Source organism: Balaenoptera ricei, chromosome 21, assembly GCF_028023285.1.
Source record: "Balaenoptera ricei isolate mBalRic1 chromosome 21, mBalRic1.hap2, whole genome shotgun sequence".
In the NCBI taxonomy this organism is placed as follows: domain Eukaryota; kingdom Metazoa; phylum Chordata; class Mammalia; order Artiodactyla; family Balaenopteridae; genus Balaenoptera; species Balaenoptera ricei.
This window is the reverse complement of record NC_082659.1, coordinates 12244938-12250665: the sequence shown is the minus strand read 5'-3', so window position 1 is coordinate 12250665 and position 5728 is coordinate 12244938. Positions and strand designations below refer to the sequence as shown.

The window sequence follows — 5728 nt, the reverse complement described above, 5'->3', positions numbered from 1 at the left end:
GTTTTTATGTGTCATAATTATGCTTGCTTTTGCTCCTTTTTAGGGTTGGCTGAAGATGGCGGCATGTAGAGTGGAGTAGCCAGGGATGCTGAGGTTGGTCGGGGTTATTGGTTATAGAGCAGGCTCCTCTAGAGGGCTGTGAAGCACCGCCAAGGCCTTGGAGTTTTAAACTGTTGCTAATAGTACTCTGGCGAATAGTCTAGTTCTTACGATTATTTGGGTTTAGGGCTAAGCATAGTGGGGTATCTAATCTCAATTTGGGTCTTAGACTATCGTGTAATCAGATTATATTAAAGTCACTTTCGTAATTTATTTTTGTTTTAATTATGGCTTTTTACAGCTTAATTAAGGTTTAACTTTATCTTGTATGGTTCTTTAACACGCTTTACGCCATAGTTCTATTAATTCGGGTCAATCGTATGACCGTGGTGGCTGGCACGAAATTTACCAACCCTGATTAATATGGCTTAGTCAAACTTTCGTTTATGGCTTAATTTTTATCACTGCTGACTCCCCTGGGGGTGTGGTTAAGCAAGGTGTTGTGAGCTGCTGGTGCGGCGTGCTTGATACCTGCTCCTTTTAATCTTAGTGATTTAGAGGGCATTCTCACCGGGGCGTGGATGCTTGCATGTGTAATTCTATTAAAAACTAATAGAAAGGCTGGGACCAAACCTTTATGTTCATGGGGCTGGTGAGCCCATCTAGACATTTTCAGTGTCTTGCTTTATGAGATGTTTAAGCTACATTAACTTGCTGCACGTAGGTGATGTTTGTATGGATGTATTACATGGGTTATATCAGATTTAGTATTAGATTTTCAATAGGATGGTTGGCGAATCTAGGGGGAAGTCTGTCTGTATCGGTGGTGAATATCTAAGTAGTTCTTTGGTATGAGAGGAGGGGGGTTGAGGTTCATTCATTATGATATATAATTATTTTAAGCCTGGAGGGAATAGTAAAGTGCTATGTCCTGTGACCATTAACTGATTGTACCAACGTAGGTTGCTCTAGCCAAATAACAAATACATACAAGTCCAGCTACAATTTGCTTGACTGTGTTAAGACCTTTTAAGGTCATAGCTGAGTCCAAGCAATTTCCCTCCCAAAAAATAAAAAATACCAAATGTATGAAATCGCAGTTATGTGTGAGCATGGGCTGATTAGTCATTAGTCCATCAAGATGTCTTATTTAAGGGGAAAGAGTGGGCGATTTTAGGTGAGATGGCCCTGAAATAAGAACCAGATGTCTGATAAAGTTCATCAATAGAAACCCGCACAGATCATGGGCCTGGAGCGAGAAGAGTGACACCTGCTGAGCCAGTTAATGGTTTCACGCGGCCTGGTGATCAAGCTCCTGGTCTAATGGACGGGATTACCAAATATGTTGATCTAGACCGGTTTAATTTAATGTACTATGTACGATAAATAATATATATGTGCTATGTAATATCAATGATATGTACATGCTTATTAGGCATGGGGCAAACAATTTAATGTACAATTATACATATAATGTACATGCACACATATACGAGAGAGAGACATTACTGCAGTTATGTGGCAGTACAGACATGTACGGTGTACATAGCATGTATGTAGTAAAATGAATTATTTTTAGTACTGACATCGCACTGCAGTTTTGTGAATGTCTTATACCTTTTTTCAGGGAATAGTTTATATAGAATTTCAGCTTTGGGTGCTGGCGGTGAAACTTAGTACTTCTTCCTTGAGTCTCGGGGAGATACGTTGTTCTCCTTTTGCGGTTTACAAGACCGGAATATTGTGTTATACTACAAAGACTCTTCATTTTAGGAACTTGTTTTCAATGAGACTAGTCACTGGTATTAACACCAGAATTAAGAGAAAATATAAGATGGATGCAAGTTGTCCTATAGCTATATATGGGTATTCCACAGGCTGTCTTCCAATCCATGTTAGTGTTAGTAAATCTACCACTAGTATTCAGAACAAGAATTGGCTGAAGGGTCGAAATATCATGCTTCATTGTTTAGATGTATGGAGTATTGGAATAAATGCCAGGGTTAGGATTGAGAGTAGCAGGGCCAAGACTCCTCCTAGCTTGTTGGGGATTGATCATAGAATTGCATATGTGAATAGAAAATATCATTCTGGTTTGAAATGTGGTGGCGGGCTGAGTGGGTTTGCTGGGGTGTAGTTGTCGGGATCTCCTAGCAAGTAGGGTGAGAATAGGGCTAATATTAGTGAAGCTAAGATTAGTAGTATGGTGCCCAAGATGTCCTTGATTGTATAATAAGGGTGAAATGGGATTTTGTTTGTATCAGATGGAATTCCTGTGGGGTTGTTGGATCCTGTTTAGTGAAGGAATAATAGGTGGACGACTGCTAGTGCTGTGATGATGAAAGGGAGAATGAAGTGGAAGGCAAAGAATCATGTTAGTGTTGCTTTATCTACGGAAAACCCCTCTCAGATTCATTCGACGAGGGTGGTGCCAATATATGGGATTGCTGACAGTAGATTTGTGATAACAGTTGTGCCTCAGAATGATATTTGTCCTCAGGGTAGGATGTAGCCTATGAATGCGGTGGCTATGACTATAAGTAGTAGGATAATTCCAATGTTTCATGTTTCCTGAAAGGCGTAGGATCCATAGTATAGACCGCATCGTACGTGGGCATACAGATAAAAAATGTGGAAGCTCCATTTGCGTGTATATATCGGATGATTCAGCCATAATTGACGTCTCAGCAGATGTGTGTTACTGATGAGAAGGCAGTTGTTGTGTCTGGTGTGTAGTGTATTGCCAGGAATAGGCCTGTTAGGATTTGTAGGATTAGGCAGACGCCTAGTAAGGAGCCAAAATTTCATCATGATGAGATATTTGATGGGGTAGAGAGGTCAATGAATGTGTTGTTGAGGATTTTTATTAGTGGGTAGGTTTCTCGGGTGTTGGTCGTTGGTGTTCTTGTAGGTGAATGACAACGATGATTTTTCATGTCATTGGTCACAGTTGAAGTCTATGTGAGAATAATGATGACATATACTGTATTTATTTTAAGTATTATTTTTGTGATTAGTTTTGTGGGGTTGCTTCAAAACCCTCGCCTGTTTGTGGCTGGTGGTGTTGGGTGTGGGATCGTGTTAAATTTTGGCGGTTCATTTCTGGGTTTAATGGTATTTTTGATCTATTTAGGGGGGATATTGGTTGAGTTTGGTTATACAACGGCTATAGCCACTGAACAATATCCTGAGGTTTGGGTTTCTAATAAGGTTGTAATGGGGACATTTCTTTTAGGGCTAGTAATAGAGTTTTTAATGGTATTTTATATTTTGAAGGATGAGGTTGTGGAAATTGTGTTTAAGTTTAATGGGCTGGGAGATTGGGTTATTTACGATACTGGTGGCTCTGGGTTTTTTAGTGAGGAGGCTATGGGAATTGCAGCATTATACAGCTATGGTACTTGGTTGGTGATTGTTACAGGCTGGTCATTATTTATTGGTGTTGTGGTTATTATGGAAATTACTCAGGGTAATTAAATAGGAATATACTGAGGGTAATGGTAATGACGAATGATGGAAAGTAGAGTTTAATAAGGCCTTTTTGGTTTGAGACTAGTGTGGAGGATTTTAGTTGAATGAAGGCTGTATACTTTGGTAGGATAGTTTCTAGTCAGATTAACTCTAACATGGAGGTTGCTAATTTTTGGTTTATTTATAGGTTTAGATGGGGAGGTAGGTGGTGTATGATGGTGGGGAAATATACTAGGAGAGTGGAGAATTTAGAGGAGTTTAAGGGGTGAGTATATTTTAAGTTTTGTGTGTTAAGGTTGATTTTGAATGCTAGTATGAAGCCCAGAGCTGTTACTACGAGGGCAGGTAATTTTAAATATAAAGGTATAGTTATTAGGGGGATGGTTGTTGGAGGAGTGCGGTTGGAGATGATAAACCCAGCAAAAATAAATCCGATTAATAGGCGTTTGATGGAGTTAACTAAGAGGGGGTTGTTTTCATTGATAGGAGCTGAAGGAGAGAAGCGGGAAAAATGGAAAACCGCATACGGCCTTTTTGGCCAGTGGCATCATTGGCGAAGTTCAGGAGCTTTTCATGTGCTTTCATGGTGAGTCCAATCTACCTCTTGAAATCCGTTTCCTGCAATGCTGCCTTGCTTACAAGTCCTTTTCGATGACTTATCTCGAGACATTTTTCGACGATAGGTATCATTTACAGTTCTCCAGGTTTGTGAATTGCAGTGCCCCTGAGCTCCATTTTTCAACTTGTTTTTTTTTGGAACTGGCCACAAAACAGCAGGATGGCTTCAAGCCATATTCTGGTTCCAGGGGCAAGCTGAGCCTTTGGTCAGTTCCTCTTCCTGATTGGAAATTAGAGTGGCATGTGCCTGTCCAAACACCTCGGCCGTGTGTCTCATTGGTTCCCTCCCTTCTGCTTCATCCTGCGGACAAATTCCAAACTGTGCGAAACAGGATGTTGAAGGTGCTGACTTTCCCAAGTGGGGAGATTGTTAGGAAAAAGGCTGGCGAGGTGAACCCGAACACCAGGAGATGAGGAGATGACGTGCCTTTTCCAAACTCTTCCGATCAGACGGTGTACCATCCTCTGGGTGTCCCAAGCATGTTCTAGCTCTAGGAAGCTTCCCCTGCACCTGGAAATTTTGGACCCATGGAATGGGGACCAGGCAGTATTACTGTAAAGGGGCTGCATTTGCTGGCCCATCCTCACCAAGCCTCTCGGCCTCACGAGTGTCCAGCCTTAGGTCCCATCCAGCTGTGGGTCTAGATGTGGTCAGTCCAGGTTGCATCACAGCCCCTGAACGAATTCTGTAAGAATTTCTCTCTCTCTCACTTTTTTTTTTTTTGTAATATATTTTTTTAATGGTGTATAACTGATTTTCAATGCTGTGTTACTTGCTGGTGTAAATCCACTAGATTCACTTACGGAGAGACATCAATAAATTCTTTTTCATGTTCTTAATAGTCTGGGTTTTTTTATAACTTGATTTATTTATTTTTTGCTATGTTGGGTCTTTTTGCTGCGTGCCGGCTTTCTCTAGTTGCAACGAGTGGGGGGCTACTCTTCGTTGTGGTGTGCAGGCTTCTCATTGTGGTGGCTTCTCTTGTTGCAGAGCACGTGCTCTAGGCCTCTGGGCTTCAGTAGTGGTGGCACTCGGGTTCAGTAGTTGTGGCTCGCGAGCTCTAGAGCGCAGGCTCAGTATTTGTGGCACACGGGTAAGGTGCTCCACGGCATGTGGGCTCTTCCCAGACCAGGGCTTGAACCCGTGTTCCCTGCATTGGCTGGCGGTTTCTTAACAAGTGTGCCAACAGGGAAGCCCTAAATGTGTGACTATGTTTCTGTTTTGTAATTTAGTTCATGTGTAGACATTTTTAGATTCCACCTATAAGTGATAATCTTACGATAATTCTCTTTTTCTGACTTAGGTCACTTACAATGATTGTACCTAAGTCCACGTGACTTGCTGCAACTGGCCTTATTTCATTGATTTCCTGGCTGAGTAATATGCCATTGTACATACGTACCACATCTTCTTTATCCATTTTTTCCTTCCAAGGACTTTTACGTTGTATCCAAATCGAGGCTCTTGTAAATCGAGCAGCACTAAACGTTGGCTTGCCTGTGTCCTGTCGATTTTTGATTTTCCCAAGACATACGCCCATGAGTGGAAGTGCCGTATGCTCTGTAGCTCTGCTTTTTAAATTGTTTAGGAAACACAATA

At 41.4% G+C, this 5728-nt stretch overlaps 1 pseudogene; it reads right to left on the bottom strand.

The window, feature by feature from the left end:
- Positions 1–1803: 1803 nt before the first annotated feature.
- LOC132356735 (cytochrome b-like) lies at positions 1804–4180 on the bottom strand (annotated as a pseudogene).
- Positions 4181–5728: the final 1548 nt, after the last annotated feature.